We start from the raw sequence: 16494 nt of genomic DNA, 5'->3' as shown, positions 1-16494 counted from the left end.
TGGTGTGCCAGGCCAATGGATTAAAAATAGAACTCATCTGTGAGGGTAGAGTGGTGAGATCCCTTTTGGCCTGTTACATGTGAGCTGCCTTGCAGAGGTTCTCATTAGGCAGTCAGGTATGTATTTGTGGCTCAGGGGAGTAGCTGGGGATGAACACCTAGACTGGGGAGTCATTAGCATACAGGTGGTAGTTGAACCTACAAAAGTGGTACAATCACACAAGGAGAGCCCATGGCAAGAGAGAGCCAAGAGCTCTGGATAAGATCTAGGACTCATCAACTTGTAAGGAATTGGCAGAGAAAGAAGAGCTCTCTAAAAAGATTATGAGGCACAGTGGAGAGAGATCTGAAGAGAACCAAAGGGCAGTTTCCTAGCAGTCTAAGAAGCACAAAGTTCAGAAGTGTTAAAGTAAGTAGGTATTCAAATGACTGAAAAAGTCCTGCTGCTACATGATACATGGCAGGGTGGGAAGATTTTATAGCCATTCCATTTTGCCCACAAACATATTTGACAAAAATGATAATGTCTACCCCTTCCATTTATCCAAAACATCTACACATCTACCATCCTATGTTTGCTGGCTAGAACTTTAAGACGGGAGAAGACATTTTACATGCTCTTTTAATGCACTCACTTCCTTGGGTCTGTTTCATCATTTTTGTAGCACATTTTATTTATCATCACTACTTAGACTTATTATTGGGAGGTAGGAGGCAAAGGGCCGAAGACCAAAGAACAAAGAAGCAGACCAGAGCAAGGAGACAAGCACTAACACAGTGCTGAACCCCCCTGTGACAGATATTGGTTGCATGACCCTGGACAAGTCACTTTGTCTCACCAAGCCTTGATTTTCCCTTGTGTAAGATGAAGTTATAATGGATGTTCTCTAAACTCCTCTTCCGATTCTCAAGTTTTCTGAGTTTAGTAGTGAGGAAATACTCATGGTCACAGTACTCACCTCTGGTGTTCTAGTCAGAATGCTCCATCATAGGCATACCACCAATTTGCTATTAGTGTGACAAACAGGACTGCACTGAAACTTTGCTTTAAAGAGGACTTAGTCTATACTACCCAAAACAATCCACACATTCAATACAATCCCTGTCATCATAACACCAGCATTCTTCACAGAGCTAGAACAAACAGTTCTAAAATTTGTATGGAACCAGAAAAGACTCTAAATAGCCAAAACAATCTTGAAAAAGAAAACCAAAGCTGGAGGCATTATGATTCTGGACTTCAAGCTGTATTACAAAGCTGTAATCATCAAGGCAGTACGGTACTGGCACAAAAACAGACACACAGACCAAAGGAACAGAATAGAGAATCCAGAAATGGACCCACACATGTGTGGCTAACACATCTTTGATGAAGCAGGAAAGACTATCCAATGGAAAAAAGACAGCCTCTTCAGCAAATGGTACTGGGAAAACTGGACAGCGACATGCAGAAAAATGAACCTGGACCATTTTCTTAGACCATACACAAAAATAAACTTGAAATGGATGAAAGACCTAAATATAAGACAGGAAACCATCAAAATCTAGAGGAGAAAATAGGCAACAACCTCTCTGATCTCAGCTGCAGCAACATCTTACTAGACATGTCTCCAGAGGCAAGGGAAATAAAAGCAAAAATGAACTATTGGGACCTCATCAAGATAGAAAGCTTCTGCACAGAGAAGGAAACAATCAACAAAACTAAAAGGCAACCAACAGAATGGGAGAAGATATTTGCAAATGGCATATTGGATAAAGAGTTAATATCCAAAATCTATAAAGAACTTATCAAACTCAACACCCAAAAAACATATAATCCAGTGAAAAAATGGGCAAAAGACATGAACAGACACTTTTCCAAAGAAGATATCCAGATGGCTAACAGACACATGAAAAGATGCTCAGTATCACTCATCATCAGGTAAATACAAATTAAAACCACAATGAGATATCACCTCACACCTGTCAGAATGGCTAAAATTAACAAGTTAGGAAACAACAGATGTTGGCAAGGATGCAGAGAAAGAGAAACACTTTTGCACTGCTGGTGGTAATGAAAACTAGTGTGTCCACTCTGGAAAACAGTACAGAGGTTTCTCAAAAAATTAAAAATAGAGTTACCCTACGACTAGGCAGTCATACTATTAGGTATTTATCCACAGGGTACAAAAATGCTGATTCAAAGAGGCACATGCACCCAATGTTTATAGCAGCACTATCAACAATAGGCAAATTATGGAAAGAGCCCAAGTGTCCATTGACTGACAAATGGATAAAGATGTGGTGTACGTACACACACACACACACACACACACACACACACACACACACACACACTGGAATATTACTTGGCAATCAAAAAGAATTAAATTTTGCCATTTGCAACAACGTGGATGGAACTAGAATGTATTACGCTAAGCAAAATAAGTCAGAGAAAGACAAATATCATATGATTTCACTCATGTGGAATTTAAGAAACAAAACAGATGAACATAGGGGAAGGGAAGGAAAAATAAGATAAAAACGGAGGCAAACAGTAAAAGACTCTTAAATATAGCAAACAAACTGAGGGGTTGCTGGCAGGGCGTTGGGTGGGGAGGATGGGCTAAATGGGTGATGGACATAAAGGAGGGCACTTGTTGGGATGACCACTGGGTAAGTGATGAATCACTAAATTCTACTCCTGAAACCTTTATTACACTATATGTTAACTAACTTGGATTTAAATAAAATTTTAAAAATAATTATAATAAAATAAAAAATAAAGAGGACTTATTCTTGGAGATGGGGGAAGACAGAGGAAGGGAGCTGTTGATCCATTGTGGTCAGGAGGGGTACAGAAGCAAGAAGTGACTCATTATTTAGGGAATCAACCCAAGAGCACTAGGAGCCACCAAACTGTATTGCTGATTAAATCAATTCTCAGAAGGCATCAAGTTCCAGACTGACATGGAAGAGACCAATCTTCTGTCCTAAAGCTCTTATACTGGGTAAGCCTCTGAGCAACAGAATACCCCTTCGTGAAGTAGAAGTAACATCCTGCTTCTCTCTACCATGATATTATAAGGCTAAACCAATAAACCAAATCGACTGGAGATGTATCTTAAGTATCATGGGAGAAAGTAATAACTACATAAGAACTGACATTTTCCCTTTACATCAACAGATACGACAGTCTTCATATACTATGGAGGCCGAGTTGAAGATGGTAATTCTTTACCTGGAACACACTGACTCGGCTTCTCATCTCAGATATATACTTACTCAACAACCTCTCCTGGTTCTGGATATAAAAACTACATTGGTAAAAAACATAACTTGTCTCAATAACCACATGGCCAAGAGTCCATCAAGAGATGGAATTAAATAGAACTAACCTCTAGTCCCCTCTAAATAAAAATTTATTCTAGGTAACAGTAAGCAGCAAGAGAAATATTTTAAAGTTCCTAAAAAGAGCCCACTCTTTTTCTTATATGCCAAGGCTTATCTTAGAAATGGTACAGTATCTGGTTGGCTCAGCTGGTCGAGCATCTGACTCTTGATTTTGGCTCAGGTCATAATCTCCCAGGGTTGTGGGATTGAGCCCTGTGTTGGGCTCGGTACTGGGCGTGGAGCCTGCCTAGGGTACTCTCTCCCTTTCTCCCTCTCCTTTTGCCCCTCTCCCCTGCTTGTTCTCACTCTTTCTCCAAAAGAGAGAGAGAGAGAGAGAGAGAAATGGGACATATTCAAAAGATGGCTTGTGGGGGCAGAAAAAAACAGATGCGTTTATCCAAAGGCAGAAGAAACGGTGACAGGTAACAACCAATGACTAGAAACAAAGTTCCCAGAGTGATTACCTCTTGGCTTCCTTGTGTGGATTTCTGTGCCTTTATTTGCTTTTTTGGCAAACAGACAGCATTTTGCAATCCTGACCCTGACACCAGACCTGCTCTGACTCCACCAGAGTCACAATATTTGGGGAGCTTTGAATATACACCTAGTTTGATCTCTCTGCCTCTTGTCAAAGAAGAAAACGATTTCTTTCAGTTCCTAAACAGCAGCCACCTTCCACTCCTTGCCAAGATTTGGGGCACTCAGTACCAGATGTTCTTGCTGAAACCAACCCATTAAAAATCCTGCAACATTATTTCTAAAAGCCTTTGCCCTGTCATAATGCCTGCCTTGTGCTCACACTTCCCTAAAAGTGTCTTGAGCATTTATTTTCAAAGAAAAATTCTGATTTGTACACTAACTCCCCCTTGACTGGCTGTAGCCTGCTCTGTTTTATGTCCACAGAGCTACCAACCACCACAGAGAATTTCCAAATCAAACCCCACCACAGATGAACACCTTCATTAGTAACTGGCCCCCAATCCTTCTGTTGACTTTCAAGTTAACAGGTTTCAACCACAGCTCCCAGACAGCTGCAAAGAGTCGGCTTCCAAGCAGTAGTCAAGTATTAAATGCCCAGTCTAAGGGATTTCGACCTGCAGGTCACTAATGACAACAGATAAATAGAGGTAAGTTGGTTCCCGGAACAATGTGACAAGCACCCACAGTAAGAGTACACAAGATTAATTCCCCTGGGCTGCCTCACTTTTCCTACTTTGCAAGCCAAATGACCACAGCAGGAAGACACTCTCAAGTACTACAGTATTATTCTGTAACTCTGCTGGACTGTGACTGTGTCATTTAGCAAGGGGAATCTGGCATTCTGATTCACTGAGAGCAGCTGGGGAGAGCAGCAGAGGGGCCACTCCTGTTATTGCCCTCGCTTCCCTCATTCCTGAAGGTCTAACTCATCCTGCTCCTCCGGGCCTCTCCTGGGCCATCCCTGGGTGCCATATATCCTAGTATCCTGGGAAAATCAATATTCATAATTACAGGAACCTAGAGACCAGGAAACCTGGCCGGAAGGTGCCAGACACCCTGGGGACTGAAAAGCCAAGGTGTGGAAGGAAGGGAAACGGGAAGTGAGGAGCCCGAGGAGGGAAGAGGAAGAGGAGATGATGCCAGGTTTCCAGGGCACTGGTGCAATTTCTGCCAGTGGACAATATCCTGCATGTTTTGTTCCATGGCAGCTGACTGCTGACTCAGAAGCCTTGCACATTCCTTGGCCGTGGAGGAAAATACTGGAGAGACAGCCTATGAAGTACATTCAGGAACAGAGTTTATGTTTCTATTTACAGCAAGAGTAAAGGTCTGTCACTGACTCATAGCTGGTTATGAGAACACTCAATCTCTACCTCTTAGAATTGGTGGATGGTTATTTGTAAGAGGGGAGAACTATCTTTAAAAATAGAAAAAGGAGGGGCACCTGGGTGGCTCAGTTGGTTAAGTGTCTGACTTTGACTCAGGTCATCATCTCACAGTTTGTGAGTTTGAGCCCCACATCGGGCTCTGTGCTGACAGCGTGGAGCCCACTTCAGATCCTCTGCCCTGCTCCCTCTGCTCCTACCCCACTCACTCACTCTCTCTGTCTCAAAAATAAATAAACATTAAAAAATACAAATAGAAAAAGGAAAGAGAAACAAAACAAAAAAATAAGAACTATACTTCAAGGGGCACCTGGTTGGCTCAGTCAGTAGAGCATGCAACGCTTGATTTCAGGGTTGTGAATTCAAGTCCCACGTTGGGCATACAGACTACTTAAAAAATAATAAAAAAGAAAATAAAGAATTACACTTCAAGAGTATGAAACCAGAGTCTGCTTAGCCACTGCACCATACCAGCAGATGTGCAAATCTCTGAATCTTATTAAGGACTCAACGAAATGCTCCTTTCCCTAGCCCATTCAGAGGTGTAACTTGTCTAAATAGATCTTAGGAGTAAATCTATACATAGGAAGGCATATTTTGGAATGTGATTAGGAGGAAACTCAGATGAAAAATGCACTTCAGATTATAGAGATTCCTTTGTGTTTTGCCTGAGAAACAAAGACCAAAGTCGCCAAATGTCTTGAGTTGTGCATCAGTTTTTCTGCAACCAAAGCCACTAGGGCCATTATCATCTGTGGATGGGGACACTGAGGCCCTCACCTCAGGAGGCAATGAGCTGACTGAATCAAGCAGTCTGGGCACGAGACTCCTTGTTGCCTCTTACTGCTCAGGCACCAATGGCTTATCTCTCATAACCTTATCTAAGGTTCTCTGGGTACCTAGGAAGCAAGCCAAAATATAGTAAGGAAGCAGTCTTTCCCCTGTTATTCTTGTTTCTGCACTATTCCATTCTCTGCTCTTTTCTGACTTCCCATCCTATTTAGCCTCAAAATGACATTCAGCAACATGCTAAGGAAACAGGAAACCAGCCCCCACCCCTGCCCCCACCCCTACCTCCATGTCCCTCCTCATTCCGTGGATCTGCTCTTTAGTCACATGGTATTACTCATCTGCAACTGTCATTGAGCAGACATTAGTTAAATGGCTCTCTCCTCCAATAAAAGCCTCCTTAGTACAAAGACCAGGTCTTTGTAGCTATAGCCTGACCTGTAGTGAAAACACTGTTTCTATAGAGCTGATGAGGGGAACAGAACCCCTTGAGGAGATTCTGTATGAGAGCCCAGAAGCTCCACATTGGAAGGGTGGATCCTGGGGAAAAGCCTTGGCCTGCATGGCTGAAGGACCATGGAAGAGAAATGGATAGATGCTATAGAGGATATTTCTACTGTGCTACCAAAAAGTTGTATCTAAAAATGCAATAGTAAGCCTGGATAGGGAGTGATGATCTAAGAAGAGCAATAGCAAGAATTTAGCACTTTTCAAAACATGGAAGCAACCTAAGTGTCCATCCACAGATGAATGGATAGAGATATGGTGTATATATACAATGGAGTACTACTCAACCATAAAAAAGGATGGAATCTTGCCATTTGCAACAACATAGATGGATCTAGAGTATAGTGCTGAGTGAAACCAGTCGGAGAAACACAAATACCATATGATTTCACTCAAATGTGGAATTTAAGAAAAAAAAAACAAATAAACAGGAAGACAAACAAAAAACCAGACAAATACAGAGAACAAACTAGTGATTACCAGAGGGGAGGTGCATGGGAGATGGGTGAAATAGGTAAAGGGGATTAAGAGTATACTTATCTTGATTAGCACTGAGAAATATATAGAATTGCTGAATCATTATATTGTGCACTTGAAACTAATATAACACTGTATGCTAATTATACTTAAATTAAAAAATGTTTTTCCCTTGTTCAATATACTGCATTCTAGATAATCCCTTAATGTGTATCTTTAGATTTTCTCTAATCAGCTGTTCAAACCATCCAGTTTTTAACTTCAACATTTTTATATCTCCTTTCTTAAGGTTCTTTCTCATATTTTCCTGCCCATTTTTGATAGTCACTTGCTCTAAAAAAATCAATACTTATTCAGTTTTTTACTTTTAAAAAACATATTATACTAAGTATCTAGTTATTACAATTCCTGGGGGACTTTTTCGGTAATTTTTTGGTAATTTTTACAAATTAAATGTGTCATTTATTTTTTCTATTGAAAATGTGTTTATTAATTTTCTTTTTTCCCAGAGGGGAGGTAGGTGGGCGGGGGGATGGTGAAATAGGGGATGGGGATTAAAGAGCAAATTTATCATAATGAAAAAAAATAAAATTAAAAATGGGAAAAAATGAATAAAAAAATTTTTTTAATTAAAAAAATGTAGCACTTTTGTTATGAATTCTCACAGAACCCTTTCCTTGGTTATGGAATGGCCCTCTCTAGAGGGAGATGAGAAAGAGACTGGACAAGATGATCTCTGGGTTCTTCTCTAAGTTTCCAATTCTGAAAGAACTGGTATGGCCCTAACCCCTATGTTATATCTAACTTTTTAATTTTACTCTTTGCTAACAGACTATTTCTTCAAGAGAAGCAAGTCCAAACACCCAATAAACACAATGGCTGATGCCAATGCTGATGCTTGCCTCAAATAAACCAGAAAAACAAGGAGTCAAAAGAAGGATACGCCCCCTCCCCTGCCAACCAAAAAAGGCTAATGCCCTAGGCCCAGTCTCATAGTTTCCTCATCTGTAAAATGAAATAACACCCACAGAATCACAGAGCTTTGCAAAAACTGAAGTTAATGACTGTAAAATGTATAGCAATTCCAGGAACAGGGCAGGACCCTGTAAATGGTAGTACTGTTATTACCACCCAGTCGTTTATAAACGCAGCAACAAGAGGTTATACTCAGGCTGAATAAATGGCTATTATACAAGAGAACTAGAGTGCTCAGAGAGTTTTGATTTTTGAAAGAAAAATGCTTCAGAACTGACTTTGTTCCATCACCACTTTGTACCCTCTCTATCTGTTCTGGAAGGTGTGATGATGGCACTGATGGAGGGGCTAGAGGAATAAGAGTTGTGTCAGGAAGTTCTTGACAAACTTAGATCTATTATACAAGAAAGATGGAGTTCCATCTTATTTACAAAATAAGGATTTCCATCACTAAGGGTACAAATAGCTGACATACTGTCAGATCCATAGCTCACCTCATTTCATCTTCACCACAATCCTGAAGTAGAATCTATTATCTCCATGTGCAGATGGGGAAACTGTGGGTTAAAGAGGTTTAAAGGTCACACAGCAAGAAAGGAGTGCAGCCATGATTTGCATCTCCTTCAGAGCCCAAGACCTCATCCACTGCGAAAAACCACCTGAGAATATAGCTTGAGAAATAAAAGCTCAACAGAATGCATGCTTCCGGCCCCTGGCTGTCTGAGAGCCAGAACCTGCAGATATACACACAGACCACAGGCAGACCCTGTCTGCTAGGAAGATAGCTGTCCAGCTCCCAAAAGACATGCAGCTTCAAGTAAATTTAGTAAGGACACACAATACAGGATTCTTTTTCTCACAATTTATCGCTGCCATCTGCTCCTTTGAAATGGAGCCCTTTCATAAGTGGAAGCAAGGGCGGTCTGGTTTCATAGTAATTCTTCCCATTGGCTGCTGAAAGGCTGGGTGACTAAAATAGTACTAACAGAGTTCTTATCAGTCTGCATTCTTCGGTAGGCTCTAGCACTCTAACCAACAGCAACACCTTTGAGGAGTCGATTACAAACAATTTTCAAATCATCTAATGCCATTCCATGCATTGTAAGAACTCAGGGCAGGACAGGGGATGAACCTCAACCTACCTACTACCAAGAGTACAAAGCTGAGCTACAAAGAGACCAAAATATCAACAGCTCCCTGCCCTATAATCTGAGAGCACTGCTATGACTCAGGCTCTCAGGGTGATGAAGGGCCTCAGACAGGGTGATGAAGGGCCTCGGACAGGGTGAAAGGCTCACTGAGTTTGTGGGAAAGCACAACCAAAAGCTGTTCGTCTCCACAAGGGTGGGCTCCAATCTACTTTGCTCAGTACTATGTCCCAGTTCTAGGCACACAAGAGATGTTCAATGAGGTTTTGTTGACTAAAGAGGCACCAAGCTACCTACCCTCAGGAAATGATCCATCTGGTAGACGTGCAGGGTGAGGTGGAGGGCCACTGCAGCACAGGGGCTCTGAGGATACCAAAGCTGTGGCAGTCCAAGGGACTTAAAAATACCCCCATAAAGATGACTTTAGACCTGCTGGGGAAAATTTGAGGTCTCATAAAGACACTTGCTCTGTCACATCTTAATTATCTCCCTCTCCCAGGAGCAGACCCGCAGCTAAAATGTGGCCATTACAGGGGCGTCTGGGTGGCTCAGTCGGTTGAGCATCCAACTTTGGCTCAGGTCATGATCTTACGGTTCATGAGTTCAAGTCCCGCATCAGGGTCTGTGCTGACAGCTCAGAGCCTGGAGCCTACTTCAGATTCTGTGTCTCCCTCTCTCTCTGTCCCTCCCACCTGCTCAAGAATAAGTAAACATTAAAAAAACTTTTTGTAAACAAAACAAACAAACAAACAAAAGCATGGCCAGAACGTACAAACAACTGGCAAGAGATTAACCTGGAAAAGAATCTGGGGTTTCTCAGTTGTCTAGTCTGCCTACTACCAGTTGCCATGAATCACAAAATACACAATGGTCAAGGCTGGGTAGGACCTGTAAGATCATCGAATCTAGCCAGTCATCCCACACTTGTATCTTCTATATACCATACATAACACACAAACAGCTCCAATGACAGGCAAATTTCTACCTTAAGAAGTAGTCTTCATAATCCTCGATCAGCTTGCTAATCACCTTGTTAATTTCCCAAGGACTGAGTTTCTATGTAGAAAACCAAAATCGTTCTGCCCATAGTTTTGTACCTAGTGGTCCAAAATTTACCTCTTAGAGTTATCCAGAACCAAATTAGCTCCTCTCTTTTACAGAACAACCTTCCAAATATCTATCTACACATTCTACACATCCCTACACATTCTCCTTAGTTCCTTCAACTGTTTCTATTTTGACGGAGTTTTCAATTTCTTCACCTTTTTTAGCATTCTTTCACAAGCTCCTATATTAAGTCTACACCCATCTCATCTGCTTTTCCTCCTGTGACAGTGAACAGACAACTATCCACCTGCCTATCTGAAGCAACCCTTCATCTGTGCACCCAATCCCACCCCCTCTTACTCAACAACACTGCCTCCCTTTTATTGGTCTCCTCTCTCCTACATCAGCCCCGTCCTCTTCCAAATTGAACTATTTCCATCAACATAAAACCTCTCATCTTTAAAAAACCTGCTCCGTCCCGTCTCCTCTGACTAGCTTACTCCACTCCCAGAAAGAACTGTCTGTTTGAGGTTACAACTTTCTCTTCTCCTACTTTTTAAAAATTAATTAATTAATTAATTTATTGGGAAAGCACAAGCAGGGAAGGGACAGAGAGACTGGGATAGAAGACCTGAAGCAGGCTCTGTGCTGACAGGCTGACAGCAGCAAGCCCAAAGTGGGGCTCGAATTCACAAACCACGAGATCATGACTTGAGTCGGAGTCGATGTTCAACCGACTGAGCCAACCGGGTGTCCCTCTCCCACTCTCTTTTGAACCTACAGCAATTAGCTTCATCTCCACCACTCCAAGGAAATGTCTCATCAAAAACATACATGATTTTCATACTGTCAAATCCAACAGTCAACTCTCAATCCTAGTTTCCTCAACCGATCTACAGATGAGTCATAGCTGATCACCCCCTCTTTTTCACCTTTAGAACATCACTCTCTTGGTTCTCCTCTTGCCTCACTAGCCATTCCCCATATCCTCTGCTGGTCCCTCACATATCACCATCCACTGCATGCTGAAATGGCCACGGGATCACTTAGTCTTTGGGTACTCTTCTCAACCTACATCTACTCCCTAAACACCAGTGGCTTTAAAATTTTTTTAATTGTATACACAGTTACCTCTCTGTAAATATATAATTTTTAAAAACTTTCACAAGATACAATCTACCCTTACTACTGAGATATTCTGATATTTTCTATTCCATTTATTTAAAAAAAAAATTGCTGATCCCCACTGAACTGATTTCATGACCCATTAATGAGATACAATCCACTTTGAAAATTCTCCAGACCTGTGGCTTTAAGTGCCATTTTATAGTAGAGATAGTTGATGACACTCAAATATTTATTTTCTCCCTTCTGAACTCGTATACCCAATTGCTTATTTGACATTTCTACCTGGATATTTGACAGGCATCTCAAACTTAACATACACAAAACCAAGCTTATGGTTCCCATTCCTACCATCAGCCTGCTTCTTCTTTAGTATTCTGCATCTCAGCAAACGACACCACCATCCACCTAGTCACTCAATCCAAAAACCTTGGAATTATCCTAATTTCTTCTGTCACATCTCAGAGTCAATTCCTCAGCAACTTCAGTCTATCTTCAAAATACAGCCCCAATCCAACCATTTTTCATCATCTCCTCCTCTACCACCTTCATCAAAGTCACCATCATATCTTACTTGGATTACTACGATAGCTTCTCTCAGCCTCCACTGTCCAAATCCCATTCCCCCATCACTGAATATTTTCCATATGGCAGTGCTAGTATTCACTTAAATGTTAGTCAAATCTGGTGACATACCTCTGCTCCAATGGCTTCCCACCTCATTGTTTAATCCAAAGTCCTTACAAAGGCCTATGATAAGGCCTTGAGTGACCTGCTCCCACTCCCAACTCCTTGTTTACGGCCTATCACTCTCCCCTATGCTCCTTAGGCTCTAGCCAGACTGGCCTCTTCCTGTTCATCAAACACCTCCAGCAGGCTGCCATCCAGAGTCTCTGCCCTTCCTGTCTCTTTGCCTGATGATCTATACCCAGAAGGCTACATGGCTTCTTCCTCACTTTCTTGAGATCTTTGCTCAAGTACCACCTTATTAGATAAGCCCTTCCTGACCACTTACATGAAAGAATACCAGTCTCCTATCACCCTTTATCCCCCTCACCTTGCTTTAATTTGCCTCTTTGCATTTGTTATCACTTGATAAGGTATATGACTTATTTGCTTATTGTCTATCTCCTCCAGCATGTAGGCCTAACTAGAAAAGTAAAGAGCTTGACTGAAATGTACCCTAAACTGTTGACACATACTGTACAGTACAACTCCAAAGTCTTTTTATTACTGATATACTGTTTCTAAAACATGTATCCCTCACCCTATATTAATGTGCTTTGTTTTCAAGACCCATCAGGACCTTTTAACTACTTTCACTGAATTTCATCTTGTTTGACTCAGCCAGAGCCATGGCTTTGGCTCCCATCTTAGTGAAAATGCAAACATTTCTACAAGGCCTTATAACAGTGTTTCACAAATTTTTTGCCTCAGGATTCCTTTATACTCTTAAAAATACTGAACGCCCAAAGATCTATCCATATTTAATGTATTTGAGATTAAAACAGAAAAAAATCTCAATACTTATGAACTCATTTCAAAATAACATTCCATTACGCTGCAACATAATTAACATATTTAAAAAAAACCCAAATATTTTCCAAAACAAAAATTTAGTGAGAAGAGTAATGTTTTACATTTTTGCAAATCTCCTTAATATCTGGTTTATGAAGACAGATTCTCAGATCTGCTTTCTGCATTCCATCTGTTGCAACACACACATATCATGTAGCCTGTAGAAAACTCCATTGTACATTCATGAATATACAAAAGTGGAAAAGGCAAAGAAGGTCATCTTTGTATTACTGTGAAAGTAGTTTTGACCTAATGGACCCCTAAAATGGTCTCAGGGGGCCCTGACAAGATCTTACGTCACCTTCTCACATCCTCTACTGCTAACCCATCTTGCACTTCCCCCCAGCCAGACTAGCCTCTTGCTGTTCCTCAGACACACCAGACACACACCTCAGCCTTTGTATTAGCTGCTCCCTTTGCCTAAAATACTCTTCTCTCAGATCATTCATGCATTCAAAAATACTGAGCATCTATTACATGCTGAGTACTTTTCTAGGCTCTAGAAACAATACAGTGAACAAAGGGAAAAAAAAAACAACTCTGCCTCCAAGGGCAGAAGTCTTCTAATGGGAGCTGACATGAACACAATTTACTCTCTTACTACTCTTAGGGATTTATCCAAATATCATCTTTTTCATGTGGCCTTCCCTGACCACGTTCTTTAAAACTGACTCCCCGCCCTGCTTACCTTCTCTTCTTGGTTTTCCCTGAAGCACAACCTGACATACCATAAATGTTATTTATTCATTGTCTATCATCCTCTCTAGAATGTAAGCTCTATCAGGGTAAGGATTTTTGCCAATTTATTCACTGGCATATTACTGTGCCTAGGGAAGTGCCCAGTTCATAGCATGTATACAATAATTATCTCTTGAATGAATAAGTGGATAGGTAAATAAACTTCTCCAGCCTGCCCAGATGTCTGAGGATTGAGGCAGAATTCTGTTAGGATTTGAGACATAAATCATATCAAATGAAAATGGATTGAGTGTCTTTATGCAAGTGCCATCAGGTTGGGAGTTCTTAGGAATACACACACAGAGATGAGGGAATCCCACAAGGCAAATCCAGGTGGCTTCTACCCTCTGGTCCTCTGGATTATCTGCTCCTTCTTCATGACCACTACTTGCTCCGGGCCTGCCTTACACATGCTCTGCCCAGCAGGCCACTGCACCCAGCTGAGGACCTGTTCTTGCCAGCACTAGAGGAGAGGAGGACAGGAGCCAAGACCTGGAGACAGCTTTGTTTTCAACAGCCAAATAGGTTCAAAGTAACTGCCCCCTATGAAAAGAAACTAGTTTCTAGAAAAAAAGAGTGGTATCAGTGTCATGAAATGCTATATACAACAGCCCCCAGCTCACTTCCCTAGAGGGGTAAGTGAAGGACCCGTAATATTTTTAAATCCAAGTTATGTGTGTTTTTTAAAATCTGTATCAGAAAACCATAAACCTGTCTTAAGCCCAGGGTGTCTGAAAAGCCAGCACTTCTTCACTCAAGACAGGATAACAAAGGGGAGTCGAAGGGTTATTGTGCATTTCACTATTCACCAGCTTCTGATAAGGTTGCCTAGAGATTAGGTGGAGAGGTAGGGACGCAAATAAAGACAGATAGCTAGATACTTGAAATACCAGCTTTAGAAGTGGAATGAAGATGGGACAAAAACAACTCTTCTGAATTGCTGGAGAGAAAAAAGTCAGCCGTGCAGACTGATGTGGCTACGTTACACCATCATGTCCAACCATAGGTGGGGTCTCGATCCTGCCCAGCAATTCTTTCACGGAACCCACACTGGTTCCTGTACACCTGGCTCTGTGTTCTCAGGTCCCCCATTCCATCCCCCCTTCCATTCCCAATGCCCTCACCTTTCACATTGTCAAGAAAAGAGCAAAAGATGCCCTCACCATCCTGCTCCCCCGTCTCAGAGAAAGTTTCCACCAGCCAGAGGCTGTCCATGCCATCCCCTGGGTTCTCCTCTGAATCTGGCTCCGTCTACTAGCATACATTTTTTTTCCATTTCAACCATTTTTAAGTGTACAGTTGGTGGCATTAAGTACATTCATGTGTTATAAAGCATCATCACCATACTACCAGCTTATTTCTTCTCCTTTAACCTGCCAATATGCTGGAGTCTCTCTCATCTTAAACATCTCTCTCTCTCTACATCTCTCTCTCTCTCTCTCTCTCTCACACACACACACACACACACCCCACTTAACCTGTATGCCCTTTAATCTACCAACCTCTCCCTCTTGCTTTCGTAATTGAGCCTCCTGAAAGAGCAGTCTACTTTTTTGTCACTACTTCATGACTCCTTAATGACTCCTCTGTCCATCTTTTCATTCCTTTTCCAATCGGGCTTCTGTCTCCATCATTCCACTGAGGTCGACTATGGCTTCCTAATTGTGAAAGGCTCAGACACTACAACCCTTATCTTACTTGTTCTCTCTCAGTAGCTCTTCCTAGATTCTGCCCCTTCCTTGGTTCTGTCTCCTGCTTCTCCTACTACTATTCTCATTGTTGCTCAGCTCTCTCAAGTGGCTCCAGTGACCATCGGCCCCTCTCTTTCATAAAATTGGATGGCCCTTAAACTTTTATCTTTTGTGACCTTGCTCCTGAGGTCCAAATGCTATTAAACATCTTCACTTTGACATCCCATATTACCTCAGAGTGAAGAGTCCAAAACTGCTGTTCTCTTTCCCCCAATTCACACCCTCTTATACAGTCAAATGCCACAACCATCCACTGACCAAATGGAAATCTGGGGCCATCTCAGACCCTTCTCTGTCTTCACCTCTCAATCTGCTCACCAAAAGCAAAGTCCCATGGATTCTAACTCTCTAGGTCCTCTATAGAGTTCATTTCCCTACCATTATCTTGGTGAAAGCACCCATGATATCTACCTTGGACTATTTACAATAGGCTTTTAATCTTAAATCCCCTCCAATCCATCTTCCATGAGTGCCAAAGTGTTCTTGTTTAAGAGCAAATATGATTCTTTGCCTCTAATGTGATCCTGTTGCAGCTCTCCACTTTCTTTAGGAAATAATCCAAACCATCAACAAGGTTCAAAAGGTCCATCAAGATCTAGCACCAGCCTTATTTCCTACCCTTCCAAACACAAAACATTTTCTTTAGTCACACCTGCAGTTACTGGGATATACCACATTCTTACGAGCCTCATCAACTTTGTTCATGTCATTCTCCTTCACCTAATATGTCCTTCCTCCCCACCCCCTGTCCATTTGAAATTCCTGTTCATCATTCCAGACTACACTGAAATGACCCTACCTACCCAAACCCCCTGCCAAAGTTAATCACTTCCTCTTCTGTGTTCCTTCTCACTTTGGTACATACTTCCCTTTCAACAGTTACCAACAGTTCTGGAATTATGTCCATGTCTGCCTACCCATTACTCTTGTAATGCTAAGCTAGTAGGAAGAATAATTCATCTTTACACTTGCACTTATTACACATGCTAGTGGAAAAGCAAGTGCTAGGAAAGAAGGAAAAAGACAAATGAGAGGCTTACTTGGGACACAATGTTTAATATCACAGAAGCATTCAAAAGAAGAAAAGGTATTTGTATGACAGTTTGTTATTAACTTGTTATTG

The 16494-nt window shown here is 41.6% G+C and overlaps 1 protein-coding gene across 26 annotated transcripts in view; it reads right to left on the bottom strand.

The window, feature by feature from the left end:
- MICAL3 (microtubule associated monooxygenase, calponin and LIM domain containing 3) overlaps positions 1-16494 on the bottom strand; it is a 224448-nt gene that overhangs the window by 121225 nt on the left and 86729 nt on the right. The window contains exon 2 of one of the 26 annotated variants that reach the window (XM_053225539.1): positions 9430-9561. The exons of the other annotated variants lie outside the window; for them this stretch is intronic. The gene's annotated coding sequence lies outside the window, so the exon portion shown is untranslated. The remainder of the gene's footprint in view (positions 1-9429; positions 9562-16494) is intronic. 26 annotated transcript variants of the gene reach the window in all.

Source organism: Acinonyx jubatus, chromosome B4, assembly GCF_027475565.1.
Source record: "Acinonyx jubatus isolate Ajub_Pintada_27869175 chromosome B4, VMU_Ajub_asm_v1.0, whole genome shotgun sequence".
NCBI lineage: Eukaryota > Metazoa > Chordata > Mammalia > Carnivora > Felidae > Acinonyx > Acinonyx jubatus.
The sequence above is the reverse complement of the archived record's forward strand: the minus strand, read 5'-3'. Positions and strand labels throughout refer to the sequence as shown.